The sequence below is a fragment of the Hyaena hyaena genome, unplaced genomic scaffold (assembly GCF_003009895.1).
Source record: "Hyaena hyaena isolate Hyena2069 unplaced genomic scaffold, ASM300989v1 scaffold_1064, whole genome shotgun sequence".
Taxonomy (NCBI): domain Eukaryota; kingdom Metazoa; phylum Chordata; class Mammalia; order Carnivora; family Hyaenidae; genus Hyaena; species Hyaena hyaena.
The window spans coordinates 328,517-345,714 of NW_024081699.1; positions in this window are offsets into that span (position 1 = coordinate 328,517).

A 17,198-nucleotide genomic window follows, 5' to 3' on the forward strand; every position below is an offset into this window, starting at 1 on the left:
TTTGTTTTCAGTGTGCTTTCATTAACTCTACCCTTTTTTTCTCCTACTCTATAAAATATATAAAGATGTGGAGATGCAAATACAAGAAAGTTTCTTAACTCCCTTCATATGTATATAAAATAAATTAAACATCAACTGTCACACCATTAGTGATAAATTACTTTCATCACATTTCAAAACAAATTTACTAGTTCAAAGTATGAGAGTAGCAAATGACCAGTACAAATATTTTTAAAATGGATTATGCAACATCAGAAGAAACAGCACGTTTTATAAAGCCATTTCACAAATCCTTAGTTGAGCAACTAACAAGTACTGAGAATTTTTGCAAGTGGACCAACAGAAACAAACATCTGCCCCTGTGGAGCAGGAAGGTTTAGGCACATAATATAACACCGGGTGGTAAAATGTCCATTTGTGGGGGAAAGAGCAGAGGAAATAAGAAGAGTAAGGGTGGGGATTGTTGGAGGATGTTATCCGTAGGACATGACCACTGGCTGACCCAAGAGCTGGAGCTGGGTAATCAGAGACTTCCCACTCCCCTCCCCTGTCCCAGAATGTGCATTTTGTTCACCATTCCCACAGTGGGAGCCATTTTGAAAGATGCAGCCTTGAGAGAGCAATGTGTTGTTGGGACCATCTGGATGGTATATGTGAAAAAACCCAGTGAAGGTCTCTACATAAACTTTTGAAATTCTGGCAGTTGGTCACAGAGATCTACTCACCTTGTGGCCCCTCAAAGACAGGCCTCATGTGTAAATTCCCTTGATAGTTAAATCTGCCACCTATAATCTTGAATGGCCTGCCTCTTTCTTTTGTCTCTCCTGGCCTTCTGTGTATGGTGCCAGCTTAAAAACCAACAAAGCTATTGCTATTTTAGAGAAGGTATTCAAGGACGACCTCTCTGATGAAGCAGTAGTTGAGCATACGCAAGAGTTGAAGGAGTAAGCCATTTGGGAAAACAGTTCAGAGAAAGGAGCACTATCAGGGAAGGCCCTAAGGCAAGCACATGTTCAGAGAGACAGGGATGAGTCTCTGTCAAATAAGGTCAGAGAGATAAAGAGAGACCAGATCAGGTAAAGGGCTTTGATCTTACACTGAAGTGATGGAAAGTCATTATAGTGCTTTCAGTAAGGGTGTAACATGATCAGATTAATGTTTTCAAAGGATCCCTCCAGCTACTGTGCAGAAAATAGCTGTTGGGGACTAGAGTACAGGAGTTCAGGAAGCTATTGCCATAATCCACAAGGGAGATGTTGTGACTATGGGGCCTTGGAAATGACTTTATAAAAGTATAGTTTAGGCTGCAACTGTGAAAAATAACATCCTGATCTCAGGGAGGGATCTATTGGATTTAGGTATAGAGGAAACCATAAACTAGTCCTTGATATAGCCGAGAATAACTGACAACTGTGGAATGGTCTGACAATGAGAACCATTATATGGTTAAATGGTCCTTAACTAAACTGTAAGTTATCACATATTTAGGGATATGGATAACTTTACTAGAATAAGCACAAATTCATCATAAGAGGTAAGAAGATATAGCAGAGGAAACGTAAATGAAAGGTAGCCCCATAAGACCAATTCTGTATATTTCCAATACTTGTCTCTAAAATCCTTCTATTCCTTTGCCTGTTATGGATGTGTTCTCTCTCTCTCTTTTTTTAAATTATGTAATTTATTTTGAGAGAGTCAGAGACAGTGTGAATGGGGGAGGGACAGAGAGACAGGGAAGAGAGAGAATCCCAAGCAGGCTCCACACTGCCAGTGCAGAGCCCAGCATGGGGTTTGAACTCATGAAACTATGAGATCATGACCTGAGCTGAAACCAAGAGTTGGACATTTAACTGACTGAGCCACTCAGGTACCCTCAACTTTAAAAAAAAAAATTGCCACAATTTACTGAGTACCAGATACTTTTATTTTATTTTGAGAGAGAGGCAGCACAAGAGAGCGAGGGACACAGAGAAAGGGAGACCAAGGGTCTCCCACAAGGAGCAGAGAGATAGAAGCAGGGCTCGCCTGAAGTGGGGCTCATGCGCATCCAAAGTGGGGCTTGAGCTTAACGGATGTGGGGCTCGAACTCATGAACCTTGAGATCATGACTTGAGCCAAAGTCAGATGCTTAACTGACTGAGCCACCCAGGCGTCCCTATTGTGAACATATTCTCTTGCTTTTTGTGGCCTATCCTTTCATGCTTGATCCTTAATATTTGCACTATATCTCCCTAAAAAGCATGGGGGTTCAGCAAACCCAAGTTTGCTAATACAGCACTACAGAATATGTTCTCCAAAAGCAGGTAGATATGTAGAAAGATATCCTGAGAGATTGAGGTTTAAGTATTGGGCCAGCTTTTGCAAAGAAAAGCCACCAATTCTGTAGGAAATTTTATTGGCTTAGGTCTCCCATGAGTCCGAGCATTTCAGAAATGTAAGAGCCTCTACATAAGAGTATGTCTAAGTGTCATTACTATTTTAAGTCACATGATTTCATAATGCAAGAAGTGATGACACTTGTATGCCACTGAGGTTGTCAGAACCTATTAATAGATGAAGTAAACTATGATGCCTTGGATGGTCATGCACAAACACAAATAACTTGATCTTTCTAAACCTCAAGTCACTCATCTAAAAAATATCTAAAAAATATTTTCTGCTCTAGCTTTCCTGTCTTATGGTTGAATGCAATCTGTGGTAGGCTTAAATCTCAAATACTGTTTTTTCCCCCTTTCTTTGTATTTCCACCCTCTTCTTTTACTCCAATAGCCATTTTCTCTGTCTTTCAGCCTACACTGGAGTTGAAGCAAAGAGCTACAGGATGCTTCCAGATTGGGCATTCCTCTCCAAGAAATCAGGTAAGACAGAGTTCTGTGGTCTGAACATTTGTGTAACCCCCAAATTCATATGTTGAAATCCTAATTCCCAATGTGATAGTCCTAGAAGGTGGAGCTTTTGAGTGGTGGTTAGGTCATGAGGGTGGAGCACTCATGAATAATACTGATGTCCACAGAAAAGAGCCTTTGCCTCTTCTATCTCATGAGAACAAGAGACACCAGCAGTCTGACTGGAAGAGGTTTCTCACCTGACCGTGTGGCATCCTGATCTCAGACTTTCAGCCCCCAGAACTAAGAATTTTCTGTTGTTTTCTAAGCAACCAAGTGTGCAGTATTTTGTTATAGCAATCTGTGTGGGCGAAGACACCGAGTTTAGGGAAGGGAAGGAGGAAAAGAGAGTTAGAAATTGCATGGGAGAAGGCCTGATAGCAGGGAGGGAGGAAAGCCAACTTGGGGCATGGAGTCGGAGGGAAATTTTTTGTGTTAAGCCCAGGAGTGAAGTGTAGAGATTTGAAATGTCTTCTGGTATGGACTACTGCTTCTTCCAATGAGTTTAACCATTTACTTTAGACAGTTTTCCTTTCAGGTGTTCTGAAAATAGCATTTTCCCCTCTGACCTCGGATGAAGAGAGGAGCGTTGGGGAGAGCACTGTCTTTGCACCAAGATGAAACTCAACAGAATAGTTGGGAAATTGGCCTCCAGGCAGTGGAGGGTACAATGTAGGTTACAATCCCTTTCATGTGGAAAAAGAAACAGACTAGAAAGACTAGGAAAAGAACAACTTGTTATAAGATATTCACATTAGTCACAAACAATTTGAAGATTGTTTCAAAATACAAAGGTAGATTAAATTAGTGGTATTGGGCTGCTTTGAAAATGATGTGAGTCTAAGTTAACCACTCGATAGTTGTTTGACCTTTGCAAGTAACTTTTTTTCTCTGGACATCAGTTTCGTTATGTATAAAATAAGGCCTTTTTTTGCGCCAAAGTTTGTTTATTTTGAGAGAGACAGAGCAAGGGCAGGGGAAGGGCAGAGAAAGAGAGAGAGAAAGAATCCCAAGCGGGCTCTGCACTGTCAGTACAGAGCTGGATGCAGGGCTTGACCTCATTATTCGTGAAATCATGACCTGAGTCAAAACCGAGAGTTTAACCAAGAGGTTTAACCGACTGAGCCACTCAGGAGCCCCCAAATAAGGCATTTGTAAATGACAGTTTTCTGGGATTCCTTTTAGTTGTAACAATCTCTGGTGGTATCAGTGAAACCTGACAAGGTAGGGTCTATTAAGGATAGGGGAGGATTTAAATGTATTGCACCTGGACTCAATTCTTTCTTCTGAGTATTTTTTTTCTTCTTCTAAGTTGAATTAAAGGTGAGTCAAAACCTCAGTAATATAAAATGCTGTTGTTTAAACGTAATCAGAGGATTAAAAGAAAGAGAGAGAGAAAATACTCCAAAATGGCATACAGGTTGAATTTGAGCTGGGTCTATGAGATAATCTTTTTCATTCTTTTTATTTCTTAGTACTTTCCACTTTTATTTTTATTAACTTGTAATTCTTCAAAAAACAGTTTAACAATTTCTACAACAGAAAGTTACTGATATTCTCTTGTGTCTCTCTAGTGTAATGGAGAATAGCTGAAATATTTTCTATAACAATCCAGCTTTCACATTTAGAGGTCAGGGACCTTACTGTGAAGTTTCAGCATCTCTTTCAGAGTTAGCCTTGAGCTTAATGATGTTCATGTTGAATTTTCTTGCCTCCAATGTGCAGAAACGCATTCTGTAATTTTTTATATCATTGGTCCAAGATGAATTTTAAAACATCTGATAATAGATAGCCTTCTTTTTGATCTGCTCATAGTTTATTTCTGTGAAAAAGGTAAGTGACTGGAATACATATTTCACAAGACTCCTTTCTGTAATCACAGGTACTAAATCGTTATGTGGATGCATTTACCTGTACAATAACTTCCTTTTTACATCACAGTTGGTTAAAAAGTCTGTCCTAGCAATTAGTACCCTCCCTTTGTAGAGACTAAGTATTATTGGGCAGCTTACTGTAATTCCTTGTCTTACTTTCTTGCTTTAGGCAGTCACTCTTGGCACCAAGACCTCTACAAGCTGTAATGTAAACTCAGGGAATGTTGTTTCCATAGCAGCATGACTTTCTAGTGCACTCATACCAACAATTGCAGCCACTCGGGCCAACTGCAGCCTGATACCTTCAGATGAGAACAGATGGCTAAGTAGTCTACTTCAACTATTGGAATGAGTCAGTCAAATCATCTTTCTTGTCTCCTTCAAAACTATCCTTGAATTCCAACTCCACGAAGGCATTTTTGATTAAGTGGGAAAGAAATGTTTTTAAATAGCTGGTCCTTACACAACCATACAAATACCTTCCTGACCCTTATCCTTGGCAGAGATGTAAATAAACACTAGAAAATGAACGAAGCAGAAAGAGATGTGACATTAACAAACACTTTACAAACAATCTCCGGCTTGCTTCCTCACTTCTAATGCTGCTGTCACCTCCTTGAGAGGAAGACTCTGACCAGTAATGCCTGATGTATAGTGTCTACAAAATGCTAACTTAGATAAGCTGCTTTCAAGTAGAATTACTTGTGTGCTTTGTGTTTGAAACTATTAGATCCAGATCAACATTTAGATAACTAATACCACCAGCTCTGACAATTTTTGGCCTATTTTGGGTGGAGCATTTAATTCATATTTATTTATTATGATGGCCAACTGCATTTCTTTAGTAAGGGGCCCCTCAAAAGGCCCAGGCCTGAATGTTATCACTATAGAAATGGACAGACATAAAACCATAGCTTTCTTGTACTGTAGCCCATCATGTATGCATGGATTATTGAAAGATTTTGCTTTCGTCTAGCAAATAGGTACAGGTTTTCTAACAAAAACCATTTTTACAATTTTAAAATAATTTTTCCTCAATTAGTGATGCAGTCTTCTTCAATTCCTCTTCAGTAATTTTTGGCATTTTGTCAGAGTTGACTCAGATTCAAACACATATTATCCCAGATTGCTGTCAAAAAGGCAAAGCATCAGGCTCTCTGGACTTGGAAGATTTACATGGCGGATAGCCACAGCTCCTTAAACCTTAAATGACATACACGTGCTGGTGAATTTCCAAGAAATATAAGAATAAGTCTAAGTTAGATTAAGAGTAATTTGTAATAGTGGGGGAATAGGGTTTTTTTTAACAATGTTTTTGCTATTTTAGATGCTTCTCTATGTGTTGGTCTAAAAGCAGTTCAGTGATGATGGCCTAACAATCAGTTTGTAAATTCATAACGAGACAGTAAGAGAGAGGACCTCTCAACAACATGTTACAGGCAAGAGAAACAGGGTGAGGCATTTATGGTTCTTTCTTGCCTCTCTAGTTATCCATTTAGCATTTTGCACATTGTCCCAGAAAAGAGAAATTTAAAGCCGGTGGTAATTGGGAGAGTGGCTGGAAACTGGTATCTTAAGAAAACAATTATTATCAATGTTGCTAAAAATAATAAATAATAAAATAATAATACCTTTAAAACACATATTCCCAGTCTGAGGTCCTAGGCCCACCAAGAGCTCATAAAGTTAGTAGTTGTGAATTATTTACAATATTTAAAAATAATCTAAGATGGATCCTATTGCAGTTTTTGATTACTTTTACTGCATGGTAAGGTATGTATTTATTTGATTAATAAAAAGTAAGGACATATGTTACTTATTAATGAATATATACAGTTTGATTGGGTAAAGAAACTTCAAACAGTGAAGGTGAGTGATAGTAAGAGGCATATTTGGAGAAGCAGAAGTATTAGAATTTTTATAGTTAAATAATTCACTTGATTCTCACACCACTGTGTGAAGTTGGCAGATGGATATAGTGAGCTCTGTTTATTAAACCAGGGAGCTGACGTTTGTTATTCCTATATGTATTATCTGTCCTTTCCAGTTTCACATACTATAGATCTCTCTTTTATGATTTCTTCATTCCAGAAGTACTTTACTAAAGTCAAAACTTGTTAAACTATAAGATTATTATACATAATGCTTAATTTTTGCTTATCATGGAGCTTGTAGTCTAGATAGTAATAAAAAGGTAACCCTCATGAAAAGTCACAGAAAAGGGAGGGACAAATGATGACTTGCCTGTCTCTCTCTCTATAGTTTCAATGATACTAGATCGATAACTTAAAAGATCCTACTCAAATACTAAAAATGAAAAATGCAAAGAATATGTTATAACAAAAAGGAGAGTATAGGCAATATATGATTGTGGAACAAATGACCAATGCAAACAATATAGGTTGGCAGAAAGGAGGGGTCACTACAAGGGTTGTTAGTGTTAAGGAAAGAATGTTATGCATGTAAGTTTGGCCTTAAATGATTCATCTGCAGTCAGGGAAAAGGAATAGAGAAATAGACATTTGGGGCAGGATATCTACCCTATCATGTTCATATCCTTTCCATGTAGAATGTCACATTTCAATATGCTGTAACGTCATATTTTTTGCCATTTTAAAATCTTTTGAAAAAAAGGATGCAGAGGAAAAATTAAACTAGAAAGAAATAAGTAAATAAATGTCAAAGGAGACATTATAAACAGATAAGGAAGAATTAAGTCTTACTGTCATAACCTCTACCCTTATGCTGCCAAAGGAGAGTGAAGGAAGAACTGGACAGTCTGCATCACACATGTTAAGCTGAAATTGGGCTCACATCATTAGACATCGCACTCTCATAACACTAGAAATGGCAGAGAGAGTGAGCACAAGTCAGAGAGCTGTTAAACATGGGACAGTGAAGACCATGAGAGAGGAGCAGAGGAGATAGAAATCTAGTGAAGTGGACCATAAAAATAATAGTGACCCTGAAGCAAAATTTGGAAGAAAAAGTCCACTATGCAAAGGTCAGAAGCCAAAATTGGGATAGGATCTGCCAGTCACCAGGTAACAGGCGAATAAGGAATCTAAATCCAGTTTGCTCAGTCTATCAGCCTGGCCAGGTGTGAGAACATTTATCAAGCTCCTGATAGACTACAGCACCCATCCATGAGAAATCTCATTTCTGGACATTCGGCAGTCCTTGACCTTGAAAGCAGTTCCAGACTGATAGTCAGTCTAACTTGATAAATGATGATTTCTCAAAAAGAAATGCAATTCTCCCACTCCACTATGACTGCAAACACACACGCAGGGCATAAAAATGTATAGCTACATACATGGAAAGACCCATGAATGTGTGACATACTCATTCCACCAGCAAGTCACAGATAACAATCGTGCATTTGATGCATTCAACGTAATTGCAGATACCAACACCTATGCTCACCCTGCTCCAAAAGCCCCTAGAGAAATCTTGACTGTCTGACAAAAGGTGTACAAGGGAGTCCTTGCCTAAATGTAAGAATACAAGCATTTATTACAAATAATACCTGGCGTTATGGTTATGTTCTACTCACAACTACAGTGGTCTGACCAGAGCATCTGGCCAAGGAATACTGAAAGGTACTGGGATTTTATTTAAAGGTGTATTTAAAAAAATCTAAACAAGTATGATGATATTTTCTGTCCCCTTTTTTATTGATTTATTATGTTCTTGTTCCTCCCACTATATTGTATGTCTGTGAGGACAGTGGTCATGTGTCAGCTAACTCTATTTCTTATTTACCTTCACGATTCTCTCTGTCTCTAAATTAAATGATATATGATAAATGGCTATATGTGTCTTGATTTATCCAGTCTTCCTTTCATTTCAGAAATAATAAAAGTAAAATGAAAATAACATTTAATGTTGCTAAGAATTAGTTATTTGTACAACCAGTAGTAAGCTTAGGTATGTTTTATAGACAGGTAAGTACAAATACCTGCTTGTTAAAAAAAATATCAAATTTGGTAATACATTTGAGGCCAGTATTTGGATACCTTTTTTGTTGTTGTAAACATTCTTTGTTCCTCTATGTAAAAAGATCTTTATGCATTTTGATGTAATAGATATAGTGACAACTATCTCTAGTTATATTTGTGTTACAGTAAAAGATTTCTTACCCAACTGTACTTACCAATTCATCACTTAACCATCACTCTGCTCCTCTGTTCTGACCGAGGCCTACTGATTTGTAGACTCTTTAGCATACCATGTTCTTCTTCTCCTATTAGCTAAATTATATGTTTATCAAGTGTCTTTTTTTTCCAAACATTTATGCAAGGTTTATATGCTATTGTAATTACATTATTTGACTGATTACTATTTAACACAAGCAAATAATGAGCAAAAAGAAGAAGTTGGTTCTTTAATGAAAACTATGTTGAATACTTTGGGCATATTTGTTAAAGGTAAGCTGAAAAAAAATGTTGTCTTAATTACCTGGGGGGTGAGACCACTATAAAAGTATCAGGGAAAATTGTAAAAATATGAAAGAAATTTCATATTTAGATTTTACACAGGTTTCATAAATTTTGAAAGAAAGATAATGGGCCTATTCTAAGAAAAGGTCTTGGTATTACACTAAAATTGTGGTAAATAAACATATTTCTAAGCTTTATGTTAAAATACAGTGTTGAAGGTATGTAGATATTTTTAGAAAAAATAATAATCCTGCTTAGCAGACTTTTAATATTTGGCTTATTCTATAATGGCTAGCGATAGAGTTTCTACTTTTCATTGGCTCATGAATTGGCTCAATTTCAAACAATATTCATTTCTTGTTCATATAGCTCAAGATGTTCCCTCAAAACTTCAACTTTAATATATTCATTCCTTTATTCATTTGCTCAGTTTTTCAAAACAAGTTGTATTTATTTATTTAGAGAGAGAGAGAGAGCACGAGTGGGGAGGGGTAGGGAGAGAGAGAGAGAGAGAGAGGGAGAATCCCAAGCAGACTCCACACTGTCAGTTCAGAGCCTGATGTGGGGTGCAAACTCATGAACTATGAGATCATGATCGGAGCTGAAAACAAGAGTTGGTCCCTTAACTGACTGAGCTATACAGGCACCCCCTTTTGCTAATTTTATCATGACTATATGCTTAAAACAATACTTAGTGATACTATGACTACTTTCAGTGACCTGGTCTTTGCCCTCAGTAAGCATGCCATGGAACAGGGAAAATATGCTACCTACACATACAACTATTGTTAATTAGTTATAAGTTGTACCAAGCAAAATAGAAGTACTCACTTCCAGAAGTATAGATGAAAGACTCATTTCTTTATTCAGTAGGTGTTTTCAGACATACACCTTAAGTACCAGGAACTATGCTTAGTTCCAAGGACATAGTGGTGATGAAGATGACAAGTGCTTACCTCATGGTTGTATCTGAGAAGATGCTCCTTGAATATATGGTAGGATTCTCATAGGTAGACACAACTTGAAGAAAATAAACAATGAGATAGATGGATGGCTTGAGCAAAAGCAGGAAAAACTCAAGATTTGTTAAGTCATGAGTGAATAATTTGGCCATAGGATGAGGTATCTGTGAAAGTATAGTGATAGATAAGGATGGAAATGTATGCAATCTTCTCTTTTCATGTAATGACAATTTGAAAATCGTCACTGTCCCTTTCTGATCCTGGTTTCTTCATCAGTAAAGTGCAGGCAGTGGTTGGGCTCCAGGATCATCAAGGTCTTTTTTTTACATGTCCTGGTGTTTTTCTACTCTGATTTCAAACCCCCGTTTGCGGTCTTCGGAACACAATCAACAGCCAAAAATCTTCCTTCCAGGCTTGATTTGTTCTTAGGCTTTCCTCTTGGTTTGGAATTAACACAGGGAGTGAGGAGGAAGAAATGGAATTTCTAACCCACATTGGTTAGTGTAGCTTGTCAGATCCTTCTATGGCACTCCATTAATTGCTAAAAGCACAAAATAATGGTAAGGAGCAAGAGAGAAGCAACCAGAAGGCTTTCTAACTCCATTTGGTTCCTATAATTCCTTGTTCTCAAGAGTGTGTTTTGCCCCCCTGAGCCTTACATACAAAAGTGTCATCTAGATTTGGAATTTATAGCTTCTTCTCCTTTTATGTTATTTGCTTTTATAGTTTAAGCTTTACAAATTCTAAGACTATGTCTATATCATGCCCAGAAAGATTTATTGGGCAACAAATTTGCTTGGCCATTTGCATCCTAATGGCAAAAGCAATTTCTTCAGCCAGAATAGTTTATTTTCTTTTCAGTTGCAAATGGAGATATTTTAAGGGAAAAGAAGTTATTTTGGTTCAAAAGGGGATATTATAGCTCCTTATTTCTGACAACTGTCAACCTCCCACCTCAGCAAAAGTCCTTTGTTGGTGAGGAATGAATTTCTTGACTCAAATGACCCCAGGCTGTACTATCTAGTCCTTATCTAAAATAAAATACACTTTGGAGTTTTTCTTTAGGTTTATGTAAATAGTTTTATAATTATACCCTCTAAAGGAGAGAAAGTTTTATTTTCTGGAAGAGGATTGGTGGGAAACCTTCCTTTTTTGTTATGTAATAATACGGAATACTATATTAAGAATCACAATGGCTACATTCTATACTTTTTGTTTAGCTGTGTGACTTTGGACCCATTGCTTGAGTTTGGGAAGTCTTAGTCTTTCTTGCACAATTGCAGGCAGGGGGGGTGGGTTCAGGAAAAGATAGAGGGTGGTTGGTATGGTGTTTGAGTAAACAGTATCACAGATCAGCCTCCACTGAGCACTTAATATGTCAGGAACTTTACATATCTTATTTCAATAGATATTCACAATATCCTTAAGAAAAAAAAAAGAAAAAAACCTAGAGCTCAAAGAGGTTGGGTTATTTACCCAGGTATCGGAGGTCATCAAGAAGACGTGACCACTGGGTGACCTAAGAGCTGGACCTAAGCAATCACCCTCACTCCCTCCGCTGTCTTTGGAATGTGCATTCTGCCACCATTCACACAGTGAAAGCAAGTTTCAAGGATGCAGGCTTGAGAAAGCAAGGCATTGTAGAGACCATCCGGATTGAATATGTGACTGAACCTTAGTTTAGGCCTTGATATACACTTTTCAGATTCTGGCAGGTGGGTGCAGAGGTCTACTGTCTTGAGGCTACTCAAGACAGGCCTCAAAGGTAAATTCCCTTGCTTGTTAAACCTTCCACCCACCAACCTGGAGTATCCTGCCCTTTCTTTTTTCTCACCTTGCCCTTCATGTATGGGGGCCAGTTTGTGAACCAATACCAGGGGCATAGCCATTGAGTGGAAATCTCCATAGATGTTTAAGGTTACAGCTGGATTTTTATTTTATACCACACCACACTGCCTTCTCTAAGTTCCTTTCAAGTACTGAAGTTCTTTTCCTTGAAGCTCCACTTTTTGGTTCTTTGAAATATCAAATTCCAGCTTTTCCTTCTTTAGATGTATACTTTTAGGGTGAAATAAGTCAATGGCAAGAAGATAAACTCCCACCCTCTCAAATTTGCTTCATTGCCGTATTAATGAGCCCACACACATGAAGTAGCTTCAGGACTGCAAAGTATTATTATTAGATGAACACAATCACTGCTCTGGGTTTTTTGGTCTGGAGGTGAACTTGTTTCATTTCAGATGCCCACAGAAATCTGCATTTTTGTTCTTCATTTTTTGATTCCACGTAAATTATGCAGCCATTTCCAAGATCTGTGAAAAACACTCTGGCAGGCATCGGGACAGTCAAAAGAAACCCGCAGGCCAGATTGCAAAGTCTATTATGGAATATAGTGTGCATATCACCTTCTCTTGCCTAAAGTCAAGTAGTGGGAGTATAATACAGGCAGGCATGATGGCAGTTGTGTTTCACTACAGGATGATAGCTCTCTAGTTTAAAGAGGGGGGAAAACAGCTCTACTGTAGGAAAGGTAAAATTAGGCAATCCATCTGTTAGAAAACCCAAAAAACAAAAAATCTTTCCTTTCTTGGCTCATTGTCTCAGTATAGCATCCCGAGTCTCTGGACAAAATTCACTTCTATACACATAAACCTAATTATACTTGCAATGAAAGGTGGGTTTTTTGTTTGTTTGTTTTAAGGATTTGCTAACACCTCATAGAAACCTTTGAAAAGTATTCTATTTTAGAGATAATTTTGCTGACTCAGTATGTCATGCATCTGGTATTCCTTTTTTAAAATTATTTTACTTTGGGGACATTAGTATAAAAGCTGTTTTTTTAAATCTTTCTTATGATTATTCCTATAGTTTTTTAAAGAATACTCACTCCATCATAACAGTAGTTTAAACATACATATTGTAACCTACATATTCTTCCACTCATAGGGGAAGGCTGTTGGGGTCTATTGAAATAAAACATGAAAAGCCACCTCAGCTATCTCTGAGACTTATTTTGAGTGAGAGAGGACTCTTTCTTTTCTGGTAAGGGAATTTGGGGTCTGAATGAAAGGAAGAGGATTGACAAGGGCATCCAGTGCTACTACCTTCCCCCCCCCCTCCCGCACCCTCCCCTACTCAGAAGGAGGGAACCCAAGTGAAAACCAGGGTGGGTTGGTGGTCAGGCAAACCAATTTCTAGGAATTCCTGGGCCCATTTAGAACACAAACTTTTTATAGAATGCAAATGATTTAACAGTAACACCAGGAAGCTTCTCAGAGCAAATTACAATCCCATCACTGAGAATTAGCAATGAAAGTTGACAGGCTTTATAAACTTGGAGATTTTGTTGTAGTGGAAGGCAGCTGCAGGGAATAAAATGCCCTTAGGTAAAATGTTAGGAACAGCTTCTATGCCTAGGATTAATTTTCATTATTCTATGTGTGGCTATCTAACCAAAATTAGCTTTTTAGAACCATAGTGATGATGCAGGGTCTCACCATTTCCACCCATTTATACGAATATGTCCATATGTGCAGGTGTGCCTTCTGCCATGATCTTAAGAAGGGCTTCATCCTCACTGTTGCAGAAGTTGAACTTGACAGCGTGTGGGTAAATTTTTGCATGCAGAATATTTCAACCGGACACACACATACACAAGTCGTCAAGTTCAGCATTCCTGAACTCTGGCAATGTATCAGTCTGACCTGGGGTCCCATCCACACCTGAATGAAGACATCTGGGTGGTAAATGATATTTATAAAATTTCTACAAGTGACTTTATTCATTCAATTTGAGAACAACTTTTCTATGTATTAAAGAATGTTCCTGAACTAAAGTGGAGGGTATGGGCACTTATAGATGGGATCCTTGCTTTTCCCTAGAAAAAGAATATTTGTGAGACAAAAATGCCTCTAGGTATATGTTATAATTTAAGAAATCTCTGATAAAAATATTTGGACAATTGACATATGAATACATAAGTGCTCTTGGCCCCACACAAAATAATTATTCAATTACTAACTACATTCAAGAAATGCCTGCCCTTCATCTCACACTCTTCAAGACTCCTTAAAGGATACAAGGTAATTGGAAGCTGTTTTTACAACCAATTTTGAAAAACATGATGCTATCGTAGAAATTAGGGATTGATTCTTTAAAGCAATACAGAAACAAATAGATATTACAGCTGGTACAGTATATGTTTCAGGCAAATGTCTAATGTAGGCATCTTTTTTTTTTTTTTTTTGAGATAACTCTACAGACCTGTTGGAAGCCATTCTAAGCATAATGTAGGGAGATAAAAAAATGTCTGATGTGACACATCTTCTTGGCTTTGGAAAATCCAAATCTAAACTGTCCTTAGCAAGTCACGTGATTTCCTTACCTAATAAAGATGCTTGCACTAGATAAGTGGTCTCCACAGGGGAGGCAGGTGAGGTGATTATTTCCCTAGAGGACATGTGGACTATCTGAAGATATTCTTGGTTATCGCAACTTGTGGAGGGTTGTGAGGTGGAGGGACAATGCTAATTTGCATCTAGTGGGTAGAGGTTAGGGATGCTGAACATGTTACGGTGCACAAGACAGTCCTACACAACTAAGAATTACTTGCCTCAAAATGCCAATAGTACTGAAATTGAGCTTAAAGATTTCTCACAGCTCTTAATACTTTGTGGTTCTTAGCTAATGTTCTCAATCGTTAGAAAGCTCAAGCCACCTAGAGAAATTAGTTTAACAGATTACTAGACCCCCAACATCCAAATATATTAATACGTCAGGTTTGGTATGTGACTGAATTAATCTGGAATTTTAGTATGCACACTAAGTGATTCTGTTGCATATGAGTCCTCAGATGACATTTTGATAAACCTTACTAAGATATACATCGACATTGAAGAAATCTTGGTTGATTCTTGAAAAATGATACTGTTGACATTTTAAATTAATTTGATCATGAGTCATATGACCACACTGAAGACTTATACAAGGTCTCACAGCTTGTTAGAAGCAAGATGGGACCAGAATCCACCCAGTTCTAGCTCCGAAGCCCATACTCTGGTCACTATGCAAACTCCTTCTGAGAGTAATGCAGCCTCTGAAAGACAAACAGGCTGCAGATGAAGGAGGAAAACAAAGCTGAAAAGAGATCAGAAGTCTAGAAGAGCATATTTCCATTGGTGATAGAAAAAAGGAATGTGAATTGTTAAAGGTAAGATGAGAGTTTCAAAGGACCTCGAATGAGAAAATGAAGACTATAATTCAATCTGTTAGGCCAGTGTTTCGCAGCTCTAGTTACAAATTACAATCACTTGGGATCTTTTAAAAAATACTGATGCTAGGGCCCCACCCCAGAGATTCTAATCTAATTAGTTTGGGGTGGGGTCATGCATCAAGAGGTTTTAAGAGCTCCAGCGGATTCTGATCTTTACCCAGAAGACCACAGGGAGCGCGTTATAATCCATAATCAGGTGAGAGTCTTAAAGAAAGTGTTGAAGAGGATTAACCTGGTGGTAATGTATAAACTAGATTAGAGCCTGAGGAATGGAGGAAAGGGATCGGCTGGGAGGTTACTGTAGGAAGCTGGGTGTGTGGAGATAAAGACCTAGACTAAGGAGATGGGTTAGAGACATCAGTGTCTCTACATTTCTCACTAACGCTGTCCCTGAAGATATAACAGCATTGTTATGAAATTGAAATTAAATAATTGAAAATTAGGTATTTTGGAAAGTTATAATGCACAATACATGTTCAATGTATTATGGAAATGGTGGCAGGGGATCTGGAAAAATATAGAGGCAGCTTAGATGTGTTCGTATTGGTAAGACTGATGACCAACTGAAATTACAGAAGGGATGAAGGATATTCTACAGGTATAAGCCTGTGGAATCGGAATCTAACAGAAATGGGGAAGTTGGGAATAGGGAATGATTCCTAAAGGAAAATGGTAGTAGGTGTGGATCAGCAGTTCTCAGCTGGGGGCAATTTTGTTCCTTAGAAGGCATTCGGCATTGCCTGGAGACTTTCTGGTTGTCATGATTTGTGTGTGTGGGTGCTGTTATCCAGCAGGCAGAAACCAAGGATGCTGCTAAAAATCATATAGTGCGCAAGACAACCTCCCACAGCAAAGAATTATCTGATTCATGTGTCAATAGTGCCAAAGTTGGGAAACTTGATAGAGACATTACTGATAAAGTTGGAAAGGGCCAAATACATCATGATCATGCAATTCAAGTTTTCAGCTTCACCATAGAGTAAAACGAAGTTCAGAGATCAAATCAGTAGGTTAAGGTCCTCAGTGAGTGGGGGCCACCACGACAGACCTGAAATCCAGTTCTCCTGAGTGTCCAGTGCTCTTTAGTGAGAACCTATCTGACCTCCCACTCAAATGACCCAGGGGCATTCAACTGGATATGCTTGGTACCCACCCACCTGGGGAGTCTGATTTGAGGGCTAAGTAGAAGGTTAGTTGTGGAGGTCTCCATCTTTGAGTAACCAGTACAGATGTGTTTGATTTTCAAATAACTTAAATATAGGAAGAAACAAGAAAATATAATAGAAAATGTAAACAAGGAATTGTAGAGGACCCAGAGGACTCTTGGAAGGGAAGGTCAGAAACACCAGAACTGTTCTGATTCAGGGACTTTGGACTCAAGTAAAAGGGAACGGCCATACTGTGAAATACAGCATAACATCAGACAGGATGACGCTTCAAACGGTCATCAGACTCTTGAGGTGGAGGTCAAGGTGACATTTGGAGGAGCTGTTCCACTGAGTTGTTGGGGGAAATAAAGGAAATTTCAAAGGAGAGAAGGAGCGCAATGGGGTAATGACATGTGGGTGGTAACTGCCAAGCGTTTTCTCGTGAAAAAGAGGTAATCAGAACCTATGGGATATAACAAGGTCAAATCAAGGACTCCGGAGGGCAGGAGCTTCACCTGCGTTTGCTGAGAGCCAAGGGGAATTGGTGGCATTGACCGGACCTCGCACACACACGCAAGCAAACGCAGAGCTGCGGCGATACCGGGATGTGCGCAC